Source organism: Humulus lupulus, chromosome 6, assembly GCF_963169125.1.
Source record: "Humulus lupulus chromosome 6, drHumLupu1.1, whole genome shotgun sequence".
Lineage (NCBI taxonomy): Eukaryota > Viridiplantae > Streptophyta > Magnoliopsida > Rosales > Cannabaceae > Humulus > Humulus lupulus.
Window position 1 is genome coordinate 28,856,085 of NC_084798.1, and position 16,839 is coordinate 28,872,923.

Here is a 16,839-nt window from a genome sequence, read left to right on the forward strand (position 1 = left end):
GAAATTTCTCAAAAATTTCCTAACTGAGTACATGGAATCAGGAAGTACATTGTTTTTGGGAAACATATCACAAAGGAGTTCTAAAAGCTTTGTAAAACTTTTGTCTGTCCAACCATTCAGATTCTTCAACCTATATAAAGCTACAATTGATGAAAGTTTTGTGTATTTCTCACTCCCTTCATATAAAGGAGTTTCCGCATCCTCCAACTTCTTTTGAAGATCTTCGTTAACAAATTCATCGTCTTCACCACCTCCACAACCTATATTATTGTCCACATCATCCATGGCAGCAGTCGTGTATAAATCAAATGCATCCATATCATTCGAAACTTCGTCAACTTGAGTATCAATGGGTTGCTCTCCATGGTGAACCCAAATACGATAAGTTGGATCCATTCCGGTTATAACTAAGTGCTCAAAAACATCATCAACACAATGATGATTTAAGTTTCGACACTTCTTACAAGGACAGATAATTTTATTTGGAAAACCATAATTTCTTTCTACCATTTTCACAAAGTCCCATGTCGCATCCGTGTACTCTTTTGTAGCTCTACATATTTTTTTAAAAAAAAGAGATTAACCTTAATATATTTTCTTAGGCCTTCAATATTACTTGAAATTTAAAGTTATTTTTGAAATAATACCTGTTTAGTTTCACCCAATTTTTGTTCAACATTTTCTTCACTTAGCTACTATCTAAGCTAGCTATATAAGTCCTAGTCTTCTTCATAATCAAAAAAAAAAAAAAAATCAGATCAAGAGAAAAAAGGACAAAGATATTTAGTTGTTTATAAATTTATTTGCCTTATAGGATTCATACTTTATCAATTGTTCAATAAAGAATATGAGATCAAGTTCGAAACTGGAGTAGAGACAGATCACAGTGATCTTTGTTCTTCAACCAATATAATTCTTGTGTTGGTTTCATTATTTCTTTTCTTCTTCTCTATTTAGTTTTCTGGGCTATATTCATTTTGGTTCACTTCTGTTTTTACTAACATTACATTCTGCACTCTACACATTTATTTAAATGTGCCATTGAATATGTTGTTCTAGTTTTGAGAAAGAGTTTCCTTTTAACTACTGACTTCGTTATTTGATCATGAGTATAACATTTAGAACAAGAGATAATACCAATACAAACAATAAATTTAGTTCAAGTTTGATTTAAACAGAATAACAAACAAATAAGATCATTCAATCTCTATAAGCATATAAGCCCATTAAGGATTAAACCTGATGCTCTACAGAAATGTCTTCTCTCTCTCTCTCTTTAACCTAAGGTAGAAATGTCTTCTCTCTTTATCCGAAGGAAAAGTACCTGCAACAATGCACAATATGTTTCAATAGGATTAAAAAAAATATGAGGAACAAGTTTGAGAGAATACAATAATGAGCAAAGGAGAGAGTTATTGTGCAAACATTAAAACAATTAATAGACAAACGAAACCAAATATCTTTAATGGAAATGAAAATTAGTTTCACTTTCTTATATTTAATATAACTTGTAAATACTATAGATAAGAAAATGAAATTCAACACAAATCAACCAAAGACAACAAGTAGCTAACATTCTTTCAATACATATAAATACACAGATATAATAAACCCAACAACTATTTTTTTTAGGAAGACTAGTAGATGTTAGAATTGTAGAACACTCAACAAAAATGCATAAACATTAATATCCTAATATTTAAGCTACAATTAGAACAAGTTTTATCTTTCTTTCTTTCTCTACAAAAAGAAGAAATTAATTAAAATATCTAAAGAATATTCTATTGATTTTTTTTGCATATACAACAGTGACCAAAAAAAATTGTAATAGTATTGGGAGGGAGGGAATGAACTTGTGAATATTCTTGTTCTTGATGTTGATGTAGTTTGAGTGACATGAAAACATGCATGCCCAGACACATTTTGTACATTGATATCAAAGGAAACTATCCATAAACATAACACTTACTTTTTGGCAAGTCCACCCGTTGTTTATGTTCGTGGAGTGAATCCTGAATAACTGAAATCGACGAAACAAATAAGCATCGAGCCTGTGCATCAATATTCAGGATTAGTCCAGCAGAATAAATGATCATTTAAGCTTGTTAAGGCATAAAGGACAATTACGAACTAGTATGAACAAAAAACGCCAAGTACAGAAACACTATACCAACTTCAACACCAGCAAAAACACTCTCCAGAAATTCAGAACCCGTGTAAATTGCTTTTATTGTACTCTTGTGGTCCTGAAATGATTGAAACAGAACTCATATAAACTGCTTTTATCATTAGGCAAAACTGATAAGATCTTCCTGCTTCAAACAATTGCTAACCCAGTAATTCAGAGAAAAAAACAGCAATAAAATCCAGACCAATCAACCCAGAATTCAATTCCAGCCAGAAAACAGTAAAGAGAGAGAGAAACAATTTAGTGCCCATCAAGTGTTCTTGTATCAAAGTTGGTAGATAACTTTAAGATGGAAGTACAACTTTAAGTTTTCTGAATCCAATCATAGTTTTGATTTGTTTTCTTTAATTAGTACCATATAATTCACTCCAAGTAGAATGAAATAGCTCACTTTACCTTTATATTTGGATATTAAATAGAACTCATCATAGAGTATATGACAAAAATAGAGCAAACTCATATAAGAAAGTAGATAATATGCCAATATTGTTTTAGTTAGTTTACATACAAAGTATTGGCTTATAAATGTATAAATCAAAATCAAAAGAACAAAAAACAAGTAAAATATTTTTCAACAGCCCAGAAATTGTCTATTTGATAAAAAATAATTGAGAACAAATAAATAATCCCATCATTTCATCACGAGAGAAACCTCTAAGAAACCAACTCCACCAAAAATTGACTTAATTTCATTTCACCTACGAGAGTTGGTTTTGGGTTTATGATGGGAAGTGGGAACACTGAGCAATTACTAGAGAGTTTTTCAGGAACCAAGTCAGATAGCAGTGAGTGTGAAGTGGATGCAATATTTCGTAACTGTTTTTATTCGTATCTATTAGATTTTGCTGATTTTTGGTTTGTATTCTACAATTGACTTAATTGGGTAGTTAATAAAATTTATATAGATATGGCTCCCCATTCCCCATAGTCTGTCTCACCAAATCATACCAGAGAGAATTTTGGTTCAGAATTTATTTTATTGGGTCTAAAATCTGGACTTGATTTCGAAATTCTGACAGGATGATTTACTTATTTGTAAGTAAACTCATACTCTGACGTAGAAAATAGGTGAATTTTTACTTTTTAAATTTTAGGTGGATTGGAGATCTAGACATATATGTAATTAAGATAGTGGGGTTGTTGAAAATATATAGAAGTTTCCAGGATTTTGATGAGGTATAAAGGTGTGGCTCTTCTAGTGATTGGGAATTTTAGCTGTGGGTTCATTTCAAATTTTATAGAAATTACTTGACCTGTGCGTTGTGGTGCCTAGTTGAGCTTGTTAGTGATATAAGGTTGTAAATTTTCTATCCTCTCCACGAATAAAAGCCTGGTATGTCTGTACTAAGATTACCTACCTTTAGTTGATTAAGAATGGCCAACACCAATTTCATTATTAGCCTGAAACTGGAACTAGATGATTGACCTTTGAGAATCGGACAAATGTTAAAACTATCTAATTACTGTCATTTTGAAATTTTCTTATTAGGCATCAACTGTGGAGAGGATAATGAAGAATGTGGTAATTCCTGCTAACACAACTAAACAGCAAGCACAACTACAAACTAATGCTAAATGTTAGCAATAATTAAAATTAATGCACAAGAACACAGAAATACCAATCAAACAGTCGAATGCTAAAGTATTGCTACAGCAATTATCTCAGCAAAACAGAAAAGAAAATAAAGCAAGAAACACAAACAGTTTTATACTGGTTCGGCCAAATGGTAGTTCCTACTTCCAGTTTCTCCCCTTTATTGATCTTGATACAATGTGTATACAACTCTTGATTACAGCAGCTCAATCTCTCAATGATCAAAACACCATGATCATGAACAAATACAAAAAAATACTCTCGGGAAAACTTTTGCCTCTCAAAACACTTGAGAACAAGAAAAGTGAATCTTGTTCAGACTTTAATCTCCTTAGCTATGATTCAGTATGAATCAATCTCACTAACTCATCATACTTTGTACTCCAAAGAGTTCTAACCATCGGTTTAAATAGAGAGCAAAAGACTAATCTAACCCGAGACTATTAACTAACTTAACCACCTTAACTATATTAACATTAACTTTTATATAGTTAAGACTTCTTGTTTCTTTTATGTGGATTACAAATACCACAAAGAATTTATGGCTTGAGATAACTAAGTTGAGGCGATCTTTGGAAGAATCCAGGTATACCCTTTACCATTCAATTACTAAAGAGAAAACTACAACATTTTTAAAAACAATTCTATCTGTTCACATCTTTCTATGCCCCTTGGAGTTTCTTTTTGGTGTTTTCTATTACTTAACATCAGCACTATGCCCAGGTCAGACACCGATTGCAGAGTCTTACAGAGAAACAAGCTCAAATTATTGAAGAAAACAAGTTATACATCAAGGAGTTAGAGGAAAGACAGAGAATTGTTTTTAAAAATGAGTTTAATGTATACAATTAGAAGAAACAAAAATGCATGCACTTACTTGCTGGGTAGAGGTGTACTTCGGAGCTGCTTGATTAACTGAGAGAGAGTGATCGGACGGGAGAGGCACCGACTGAGAGAACCGAGAGAGACCCTTGGCTGTGCTGACTGAGAGAACCGAGATGCGGGTGGGAGAGGCGCTGGGTTCGTCTGGGTTCCTCTGAGAGAGATTCACAGTGAGCAGGTGGGAGAGGCACTGGGTTCGTCGGCGCTGGGTTCGTCTGGGTTCCTCTGAGAGTGATTTACAGTGAGCGAGTGGGAGAGGCACTGGGTTCGTCTGGGTTCCTCTGAGAGAGAGATTCACAGTGAGTGGGTGGGAGAGGCGAGTTCGTCTGGGTTCCTCTGAGAGTGAGATGGATTATGCTATGGAGTGAAAATGGAGAAAATGGGAGAGACAGGTAACGTGGGAAGAGAGAAAGAGACGGGAATGAGGGAGGGGAAATGGGTTTTTCTTTGTCTTTTCCTTGTTCAATTAAGCTGCTTTGACAAACAAAAAAGAAAAACAATAAGCGCCAATGAAATATTACTCCCGCCAATTAAATGAACAGTGTGTTGTATAGGTTATGTAACATTTTAATAGCGTTTTTTTAATAATGTCCAAATGCAATGCTATTAATGAAGCTTTTTCTTGTAGTGGGTGATCTATTGTTGAGGCCACATTATAATGTGGATTTGTTTGAGCCATTCGACATGAGATGATCTTTGATTGCAAATTAGTGGTTTAGTCATAACGGGATTAAGTTCGAGGCTCGGGGTGAGTCTCGGGGTAATTTGGTGATTAGAGCATTTCTGGGAGTTAAGGGTAACAGGATATGAATTATTGGTATTTGAAAATTTTGAGAATAACGGGAATTGGAGGACGTTAATTATGATTAACGAAATAGGTGGAAAAAGATGATTTTACCCTAGGGAGCCTTTAGAAAACCTTAAATGGCCTAAGGGCAAAAGGGTCTTTTCACCATATGATATACTTAAGCCATTGAAGGTTGTAGAAGGTTGGCAAAACAGAGCATAAACTTATTTCTCTCGTACCTCTTTTCTTCTCCTTTTTCTTTTTGATTTTTGAGCTGTTCTTGAGGATTCAAGCTAGGGAAGTGGATCTTGAGGGCTTAGGATTGTGTTCCACTATTGAAGAGGATCCTAATCTGAGCTTGAGGGAATTTCTAGCCATTAAATCTCTGGCTTTGCTATGTTTTTGGTTTGGTTTTCAGTTTGGTTTTCTAGATTGGTTTAAGGGAATTGAAGGGAGTTTTTGGCTAGGGTTACTTGGGTTGTCATGCCTAGGACATTTGTAGATGGTTTTTGGGTTCATTTGGGACTTAAAATGAGGTTTGAAAGCTTTTGGTTCAGGTTGGAAATGGTGGAGTCGAAGGGGGAAAATTTATGGGCAAAGCTGGCTGTGTGTAGTGCTATAATGCCCACATGTGGGCGCTACAACACTACTTAGGGTGGCTTTGGATCTTTCTTGGGCGCTGGGGTGGTACAGCTCTAAACTGCAACTTCAGATTTTGGTTTTGGGCATTTTTAAGGGTTTTTGGCTCGGGGTTTCAATCTTTAAGGCTCAGGATTGAATCTACTCACTGTTTGGGTACAATTCGGGGTCCCGGGAGTGATGTTTAGGCCAAGACCCTATTATTGTTGATTTTCATTAATGAAGGTTATAATTGGTTATGACTAGGTAACCGCTAAGGAATCAAAATATCGATCGTTCTCAAGGGTTGTTCTTTTACTATTTCTCACTCGAACCAGAGGAAAGAAAACTGTAACGCCCTGGCTACCCCAAAACAGTTACGGTGAACCAGAAATTTGACTCGCTACCCAAGTCCGTTGGTTAAAAACGCGCTTCTAAGTGTTATTAACAAGCAAAGGCAGAAAACCAATAAAAAGGAAAGGATATATTTTATTAAGTATATAAACTATTCATGAGCTCATCAAAACATTTACAAGTTAATTATAACACAAAATGGTCACTACTGTTTCAAATTTACAACCTCGCCGACCTAAGCGGCAAAAATAGGGTAAACCCCTAGTTCTTCTGAGAACTCCTTGGCCGTGGTGGTCAAGCGGCCGCATATGTACACATCACCACCTAAGCTCTCCACTCAAGGTTGGGTGAGATTTTCTTTCCCTTTACCTACACCACATAGCACCCATGAGCCAAGGCCTAGCAAGAAAACACAATACAGCATGATATAATATCAACAATGGTCATAATAATCATTCAGGACTATCAGTCCAAAACAGATAAGTGACAGTCACAAAAGTCACTAAATTTGGTGTAACTCCCTTTAGCCTTGTGACGATAGGCTCACCGGGCTTAGCAGATAAGTGAACCTTTCACTAGCTTAAACAGGATAGGTGCATGGTGATTGGTCACCAACATAACCTTCCTCATGACCATAGAGTCATAACCCTGGAACATCGTTCCCTAGCCATGTGACAAATGGTCACCTAGGCCTTTGGCCCTGGCTCTCAGTAACTAGTCTTAGACTAGCCAAGCGCTTATAAGTTTCATCGACCTTAGGGTCGGTCCAGCATTAATGCCTTACAGCCATTCAATGCTGATATCGATTAGATCTAATCTTCATTCGGCCATGCGTTCAGGACGCTTATGCCGTTTCTGACTCTTAGGTCAGTGATACGCGACCAGTGTCGTCCCTGACTAATCAGTGCCATACATAAGTATACAACATTCACTAGCATTTAATATGCAATCAATGTCCACATTTACCAACCAACATGCCTCAACAATAATCATGCATGTCATATACATAGGGTGCAGTTTTCTTACCTCCTGTTCGAGCCAGAAATATAATAAGAACGATCAACCTTTTGGTTCCTTAGCGGTTACCTAATCACAATCAATTATAACCTCCATTAATGAAAATCAACATTGAAAGGGTCTTAACCTAAGCACCACTCTCGGGACCTCGAAACATGCCCACACGGTGAGTAGATTCGATCCCAGGCCTTAAGGATTGAAACCCCAAGCCAAAAACCCTTAAAAACACTCAAAATGGGACTTTGAAGGAACAGAGCAGCACTACAGCGCTGCTCCCTAGTGCCCCAGCGCTATTCTCAGAACCCCCAAAACACCCAAATGCCTTCTGTATAGAGCTATAGCGCCCTAGGGTGGGCGCTGTAGCGCTACCTCCAGACGAGATACCCCCTGAAACCTCCTTCTTCAACTCCTTCGATTCTAACTTGATTCCAATGCTTCCAAATCCCATTTTTTATGCCAAATGAACCAAAAAACCATCCTAACATACCCCAAACATCACAACCATAAGAACCCTAGCCAAAACTCCCAACAAAACCAAGTATTCAACATAGAAATCACAGCTGCAAACCAGAACTAAAACAGAGCAAACCAGGGAATTAAATGGCTAGAAACTTACCCAAAGCTCAGCTTATGATGCTCTTCAATGGAGGAACACTCTCCCAAACTCCCAAGGCTTACTTCCCAAGCTTGAATCCTCAAGAATAGCTCAAAAATCTCAAAGGAAACTGACGGAAAAAGAAGGCATGGGAGAAGCTTCAAGTATACTATGTTTTTCCTCTTTTTCCCAGCCTAAAATGGCTTATATCTATCCTAGGGGTGAAAAGACCATTATACCCCTAGGTCAAATAAGGTTTTCTAAAGGCTCCCAAGGGCAAAATTGGTATTTTCCACCTATCTCGTTAATCATAATTAACGCTCTCCAATTCCCGCTATTCTCGATAATCTCAAACACCAATAATTCACTTCCTGTTACCCTTTAATTCTTGGCAACGTTCTAATCATTAAAATCACTCCGAGACTCAACCAGAGCCCTGAACTTAAACCTGTTATGACTAGACCGCTAATCAATATTCCATGATCGTCTCATGCCAAATAGCTCGAACAAACCCACATTATAATGTGGTCTCAACTATAGATTACCGGCATGCGTACAAATATACAATTATGCCCTCAACGGGCCAAATTACCAAAACACCCCTGTAATGAAATGTGGACCCACATACATTCATTTAACATCATATTATAATATAATTCACATAAACATGCACGTTATCAACTAATGGCATAATTAAACAGTTATGGCCCTCCAGGCCTACTAGTCCAGTCATTAAACCACATTAGGGAATCCGGGGCATTACAACTATCCCCTTCTTACAGAAATTTATTCCTCAAAATTTACCTGAACAGCTCGGGATACTGACTATGCATATCTGACTCCAGCTCCCAGGTTGCTTCCTCGACCTTGCTGTTCCTCCACAACACCTTAACCATAGGTATTGTCTTATTCCTGAGGACCTTATCCTTTCTGTCAAGAATCTGGACTGGCTACTCCTGAAAGGAGAGATCCGCCTCAATCTCCAGATCTTCATAACTCAAAATATGATTCACATCGGATACATACCTCTGAAGAGCTGAAACATGGAATACATTATGCACAGCTGACAACACCGGAGGCAAAGCCAATCTGTAGGCCACTTGACCAACCCTCTCCAGGGTCTCAAATGGACCTACAAATCTAGGACTCAGCTTGCCTTTCTTCCCAAACCTTCTCACCCCTTTCCATGGCGAGACTCTAAGGAAGACATAGTCTCCCACTTGGAACTCCACGCTCATGCGCTTGGGATCTGCATAGCTTTTCTGCCTACTCTGAGAAGCAAGCATCCGAGCTCTAATCTTCTCAATGGCCTCACTGGTCCTCTGAACTTCTTCAGGACCCAAGTATCTCCTTTCACCTGTCTCATCCCAATGAATGGGAGATCTACACTTCCTACCATATAGCATCTCATAAGGTGCAACTCCAATGGTAGACTGATAACTATTGTTGTAGGAGAATTCTATCAAAGGTAGATATTTACTCCAAGATCCACCAAAATCCAGCACACATTCTCGCAGCATGTCTTTCAATATCTGGATCGTCCTCTCAGATTGCCCATCTGTCTGAGGATGATAAGCAGTATTGAACTTCAGTTGTTTCCCCATGGTCTTCTATAAACTCCCCCAGAACTTGGAAGTAAAAGTGGGGTCCCGATCTGACACGATCGACCTAGGCGCACCATGGAGCCGCACGATCTCTCTCACATAGAGATATGCATACTGGTCAAATGTATAAGTAGTCTTCACTGGCAGAAAGTGAGATGACTTGGTGTAGCGATCCACTATAACCCAAATAAAATCATGCTGACCAACAGTCCTAGGTAAGCCCAGTACGAAATCCATCGTGATGTCCGCCCACTTCCACTCTTTGATATCCAGAGGCTGCAATAACCCTGCCGGCCTCTGATGGTCAGCCCTGACCTGTTGACATGTCAAGCACTTAGCCACATACTCTACTACATCTCTCTTCATCCCTGGCCACCAATACAACGATCTCACATCCTGATACATCTTCGTGGTGCCTGGATGCAAAGAGTAAGGTGTAGTATGAGATTCATCCAGAATCTCTCGCCTCAAAGCAGTGTCTAACGAAACACATATTCGCCCCTTGTATCTCAACAAGCCTATCTCAGACACTGTATAATTTTTGGATGCTCCAGCCAGAACATCCTCTCTGATCTTGATCAGTTGTGGATCACTCAACTCACCCTCTTTAATTCTCTCCAACAGCGTAGAATGTAGCGTAATATTAGCCAGCTGGCCCACCAGCAACTCTATACCAGCTCTGGTCATATCATCTGCTAACTCTCTGGCTATCAGCCTCATACCATAAATCTGTCCCGGACCCTTCCGACTTAAAGCATCAGCTACCACGTTGGCTTTTCCTAGATGATACAAAATCTCACAGTTATAATCTTTTACTAACTCCAGCCAACGCCTTTGCCTCATATTCAAGTCTTTCTGGGTGAAGAAGTATTTCAGGTTCTTGTGGTCTGTATAAATTTCACACTTTTCTCCATAGAGATAATGCCTCCATATCTTCAAAGCAAAGACCACAGCCGCCAATTCCAAATCATGAGTGGGATATCTCTTTTCATACTCCTTCATCTGACGAGAAGCATAAGCAATTACCTTCTCTGACTGCATCAGCACACATCCCAAACCCTGATGAGAAGCATCACAATAAATCACAAACTTCTCCTGATCTGTCGGAAGGCTCAGAATCAGAGCTGTAATCAATCTTTGCTTCAGTTCCTGGAAGCTGTTCTCACACTTACCTGACCACACAAATTTCTGGCTCTTGCGTGTCAGTTCAGTCAATGCAGTAGCTATCTTTGAGAACCCTTCCATGAAACGCCTGTAATAACCTGCCAATCCAAGGAAACTTCTAACCTCAGAAGCATTCTTTGGCCTTGGCCAATCTCTGACCGCTTCAATCTTTGCTGGATCTACCTTAATCCCCTCCTTACTGACAATATGCCCAAGAAAGGATACCTGAGATAACCAGAACTCACATTTCTTGAATTTAGAAAACAATCTGTGTTCCCTCAGTCTCTGTAGAACCAACCTCAGATGCTGCTCATGCTCTGACTCAAACTGAGAATATACCAAAATATCATCGATGTAGACAATCACAAACTAGTCCAGATAATCCTTGAACACTCTGTTCATCAAATCCATAAAAGCAGCAGGAGCATTAGTCAATCCAAAAGACATAACTAGGAACTCATAATGCCCATACCTGGTACGAAAAGCAGTCTTCGGTATATCTCCCTATTTGACCCTCAACTGATGATAACCAGAACGAAGGTCGATCTTTGAGAATACCTTTTTACCTAGCAACTGATCAAACAGATCATCTATCCTTGGCAAAGGATACTTGTTTTTGATTGTCAGCTTATTCAGTTCTCTGTAATCAATAGACATCCTCAGAGAACCATCCTTCTTCTTTACAAACAGAACTGGCGCACCCCAAGGTGAGAAGCTAGGTCTGATAAAATCCAAATTTAACAGCTCTTGAAACTGTACTTTTAATTTTTTTCAACTCAGTTGGGGCCATTCTGTAAGGTGCTCTAGACACTGGCTCCGTCCCTGGTGCCAGTTCTATAACGAACTCAATTTCTCTATGTGGTGGTAACCCTGGAAAATCTTCTGGAAACACATCCAGAAACTCAAAAACAAGTTTAGTATCCTCTGGTCTCACTGGCACGACCTGAGTGGTATCAACCACACTGGCCAAGAACCCAATGCATCCTCCTTGCAATAGATACCTAGCCCTCAACACAGAAATCATAGGTATACGAGGTCCATGCACAGCACCAACAAACACAAAAGGATCCTCACCTTCAGGCTCAAAGGTGACCATCTTCCTTCTGCAATCAATGGTTGCCCCATACTTTGCCAACCAATCCATACCCAGTATCATATCGAAGTCAGTCATAATCAACTCTATCAAATCCATTGACAACTCTCTGCCCTCCACTGTCACTAGCAAAGATCTGACCCATCTCCTGGATACCACTAACTCTCCAGTGGGTAACAAAGTTCCAAACCCCAAAGCACAAAAATCACAAGGTCTACACAATCTATCAATAATACTACTAGAAACAAAAGAATGTGTAGCACTAGAATCAATCAAAACATTGAAGGGGTTCTTGAACTAAGAAGCTGACCTGTAACAATTGAGGGAGAAGCCTCAGCTTCTGCTTGTGTCAATGCGAACACTCGAGCTGGGGCCGAGTTGTCCGCTTTTCTGGGTTCTTCTTTTCTTGCCTTAGGGCAATCCTTTTTAAGATGACACAGTGCTCCACATGAGAAGTAGGCCCTTGCCCTACACTCTCCCAAATGATGCCTTTTGCATCTAGGGCACTCAGGATAAGACTTCCAGGCTTCATTACCACCTGGACGACCCATTGAAATACCATGGGGCCACCTATCAGGACCTGGAACTGGGAAGGTGTCAGGAACCTTCCTCTTCTGCTCACTGGGGCCTATACCCCTACCAGAACCCACAAATGGAGGACCTGTCCTCCTGAAATCCTTTCTGGCTGCACTGTCACGCCAGATCCTATTCTCTGCACTCTCAGCTGTGAGTGCCTTCTCGACCACCTATGCATAGGTAATAACCCCAGCCACAGTGGTGATACGTACATCACGAGCTAATCTGGGCTGCAGCCCCTACAAAAATCTCTCTCTTCTGGTCCCATTAGTGGGCACGAATTCCATGGCAAACTTGGCCAAACGATCAAATTTCAAGGCATACTCAATGACTGACAAACTACCCTAAAGTAATGAATTCCTCAGCTTTAGCTGCCCTAATAGCATTATTGTAGTATTTCTCATTAAATAGAGTCTGAAACTCTTCCCAACTCAGGGCATTAACATTCTTGGTCTGGGTAATAACCTCCCACCAAATCCGGGCATCCTACCAAAACATATAAGTGGCACAGTCCACCCTCTCATTACTAGATACCCTCATGAAATCGAGGATAGTGGTAATCATATTCATCCACTGCTCAGCCTTGGCAGGATCTGCACTGCCCTCAAAAACTGGAGGTTGCTGCTTCCTGAACCTTTCGTAAAGAGGTTCCCACTTATTTCCAACCTCAGGCAACTACTCAGCTGCTGGCACCAACACAGGGGGTGCCTCTAATACACTAGCCACTGCAGGCACTTGATGTTGTCTCAAGAGACGAAGTTCCTCTCCCTATCTCAATACTATTGCCTGCCGATCACTGATTATCTGCTGCCAGTTTACAGGAGCTGGCTATGGAATCTGTGACTGGTCATTCTCCTGACCCTGACTGTTATTATTATTTTGGCCCTGATCACTCTGGCCAGCTGAATTATCTGTCTGCCCTGGATTCATTCTTATCTGACACCTTGCTGAAATAATGATCAATACTGCCAGTCAGGTAGTAATAACTAAACCTCTTGCCGCCTTACGGTCCAAGAACAAGCAGACAATTATCACATTCCACAGTCATACAATTATACAGGCAGATACATGTTTATAGCATTTAGCACTCAGCATGTATCACATAATATTTCACAATCAACCATACTTATAAGTATGTTCCAGCAATCTTAGTATTAATTCACACACATTTGCTGAGGATATAATATTTTAGGGCACAAGTTTAACTTGGTGTATCATGCATACAGGTAAAGCATATATACTATATTTAATCAGTTATACATATAACTACATAAACAGTTACCAAACCATGAGTTGAGCATGACTTCAGTGATGTGTGTACATGCCTAACCAGTCTACAGGAACCCTAACCTTGGCACGCTCTGATACCAAGTTGTAACGCCCTGGCTACCCCAGAACAGTTACGGTGAACGGTGAACCGGAAATTTGACTCGCTACCCGAGTCCTTTGGTTAAAAACGTGCTTCTAAGTGTTATTAACAGGCTAAGGTGAAAAACTAATAAAAAGGAAAGTATATATTTTATTAAGTATATAAACTGTTCATGAGCTCATCAAAACATTTACAAGTTATTTATAACACAAAATGGTCACTACTGTTTCAAATTTACAACCCCGCCGACCTAAGCGGAAAAAATAGGGTAAACCCCCTAGTTCCTCTGAGAACTCCTTGGTCGTGGTGGTCAAGAGGCCGCATATCTACACATCACCACCTAACCTCTCCACTCAAGGCTAGGTGAGCTTTTCTTTCCCTTTACCTGCACCACATAGCACCCATGCGCCAAGGCCCAGCAAGAAAACACAATACAGCATGATATAATATCAACAATGATCATAATAATCATTCAGGACTATCAGTCCAAAACACATAAGTGACAGTCACAAAAGTCACTAAATTTGGTATAGCTCCCTTAAGCCTTGTGACGATAGGCTCACTGGGCTTAGCAGATAAGTGAACCTTTCACTAGCTTAAACAGGATAGGTGCATGGTGACTGGTCACCAACATAACCTTCCTCATGACCATAGAGCCATAAACCTGGAACATCGTTCCCTAGCCATGTGACAAACGGTCACCTAGGCCTTTGGCCCTGGCTCTCAGTAACTAGTCTTAGACTAGCCAAGCGCTTATAAGTTTCATCGACCTTAGGGTCGGTCCAGCATTAATGACTTACAGCCATTCAATGCTGATATCTATTAGATCTAATCTTTATTCGGCCCTGCGTTCAGGACGCTTATGCCGTTTCTGACTCTTAGGTCAGTGATACGCGACCAGTGCCGTCCCTGACTAATCAGTGCCATAAACAAGTATACAACATTCACTAGCATTTAATATGAAATCAATGTCCACATTTACCAACCAACATGCCTCAACAATAATCATGCATGTCATATACACAGGGTGCAGTTTTCTTACCACCTATTCGAGCGAGAAATATAATAAGAACGACTCCACAGAATGATCAACCTTTTGGTTCCTTAGCGGTTACCTAATCACAACCAATTATAACCTCCATTAATGAAAATCAACATTGAAAGGTTCTTAACCTAAGCACCACTCTCGGGACCTCGAAACATGCCCACACGGTGAGTAGATTCGATCCCGAGCCTTAAGGATTGAAACCCCAAGCAAAAAAACCCTTAAAAACACTCAAAATGGGACTTTGAAGGAACAGAGCAGCGCTACAGCGCTGCTCTCTAGCGCCCCAGCGCTATTCTCATAACCCTCAAAATGCCCAAATGCCTTCTGTATAGCGCTATAGCGCCCTAGGGTGGGCGCTGTAGCGCTACCTCCAGACGAGATACCCCCTGAAACCTCTTTCTTCAACTCCTTCGATTCTAACTTGATTCCAATGCTTCCAAATCCCATTTTTTATGCCAAATGAACCCAAAAACCATCCTAACATACCCCAAACATCACAACCATAAGAACCCTAGCCAAAACTCCCAACAAAACCAAGTATTCAACCTAGAAATCACAGCTGCAAACCAGAACTAAAACAGAGCAAACCAGGGAATTCAATGGCTAGAAACTTACCCAAAGCTCAGCTTATGATGATCTTCAATGGAGGAACACTCTCCCAAACTCCCAAGGCTTACTTCCCAAGCTTGAATCCTCAAGAATAGCTCAAAAATCTCAAAGGAAACTGACGGAAAAAGAAGGCATGGGAGAAGCTTCAAGTATACTCTGTTTTTCCTCTTTTTCCCAGCCTAAAATGGCTTATATCTATCCTAGGGGTGAAAAGACCATTATACCCCTAGGTCAAATAAGGTTTTCTAAAGGCTCCCAAGGGCAAAATTGGTATTTTCCACCTATCTCGTTAGTCATAATTAACGCTCTCCAATTCCCACTTTTCTCGATAATCTCAAACACCAATAATTCACATCCCATTACCCTTTAATTCCTAGCAACGTTCTAATCATTAAAATCACTCCGAGACTCACCCCGAGCCCCGAACTTAAACCTATTATGACTAGACCGCTAATCAATATTCCATGATCGTCTCATGCCAAATAGCTCGAACAAACCCACATTATAATTTGGTCTCAACTATAGATTACCGGCATGCGTACAAATATACAATTATGCCCTCAACGGGCCAAATTACCAAAACACCCTTGTAATGAAATGTGGACCCACATACATGCATTTAACATCATATTATAATATAATTCACATAAACATGCACGTTATCAACTAATGGCATAATTAAATAGTTATGGCCCTCCCGGCCTACTAGTCCAGCCATTAAACCACATTAGGGAATCCGGGGCATTACAACTATCCCCTTCTTACAGAAATTTCGTCCTCGAAATTTACCTGAACAGCTCGGGATACTGACTCTGCATATCTGACTCCAGCTCCCAAGTCGCTTCCTCAACCTTGTTGTTCCTCCACAACACCTTAACCAAGGTATTCAATTATGGCCCTCCCGGCCTCCTAATCAATGTCCTAAACCTTATTAGGAAATTTGGGTCATTACAATTAACAATGGCAGTAGTAGGATGCCCCAAACGGAAATGCCAAAGATTAGGTGGATTGCTGGTGGTGACAAGAATTTGAGGTGAATGGGAAACGAAAGACCTGCTGGATGAAGAGAAGCTGACTTTGTAGATTCCATGCTCAAGATGACCCCGTAGAAGAACCTGGTGGTTTACCTGGTTCTTGACCAAGAAAAAATCCGGGTAAAATTCAACATAGGCTTGATTATCACGACATAAACGAGACACACTAAGTAGAGTCTTGGTATGCATAGGAGAATGATAAACATGACGGAGCTCAAGAACAGAGTTAGATGCAGGAAGAGAGGAGTGACCAATATGAGAAATAAAGGAATGCTCACCATTACTCACTATAATGTGCTCATTACCA

The 16,839-nt window shown here is 39.9% G+C and overlaps 1 long non-coding RNA gene across 1 annotated transcript; it reads right to left on the bottom strand.

The window, feature by feature from the left end:
• Positions 1–1,131: 1,131 nt before the first annotated feature.
• On the bottom strand, positions 1,132–2,418 carry LOC133783930 (uncharacterized). Its single transcript, XR_009871033.1, has 3 exons — positions 2,171–2,418; positions 1,970–2,051; positions 1,132–1,324 (listed from the first exon to the last, which is right to left on the bottom strand). It is a non-coding gene; the product is annotated as an uncharacterized LOC133783930 (long non-coding RNA).
• Positions 2,419–16,839: the final 14,421 nt, after the last annotated feature.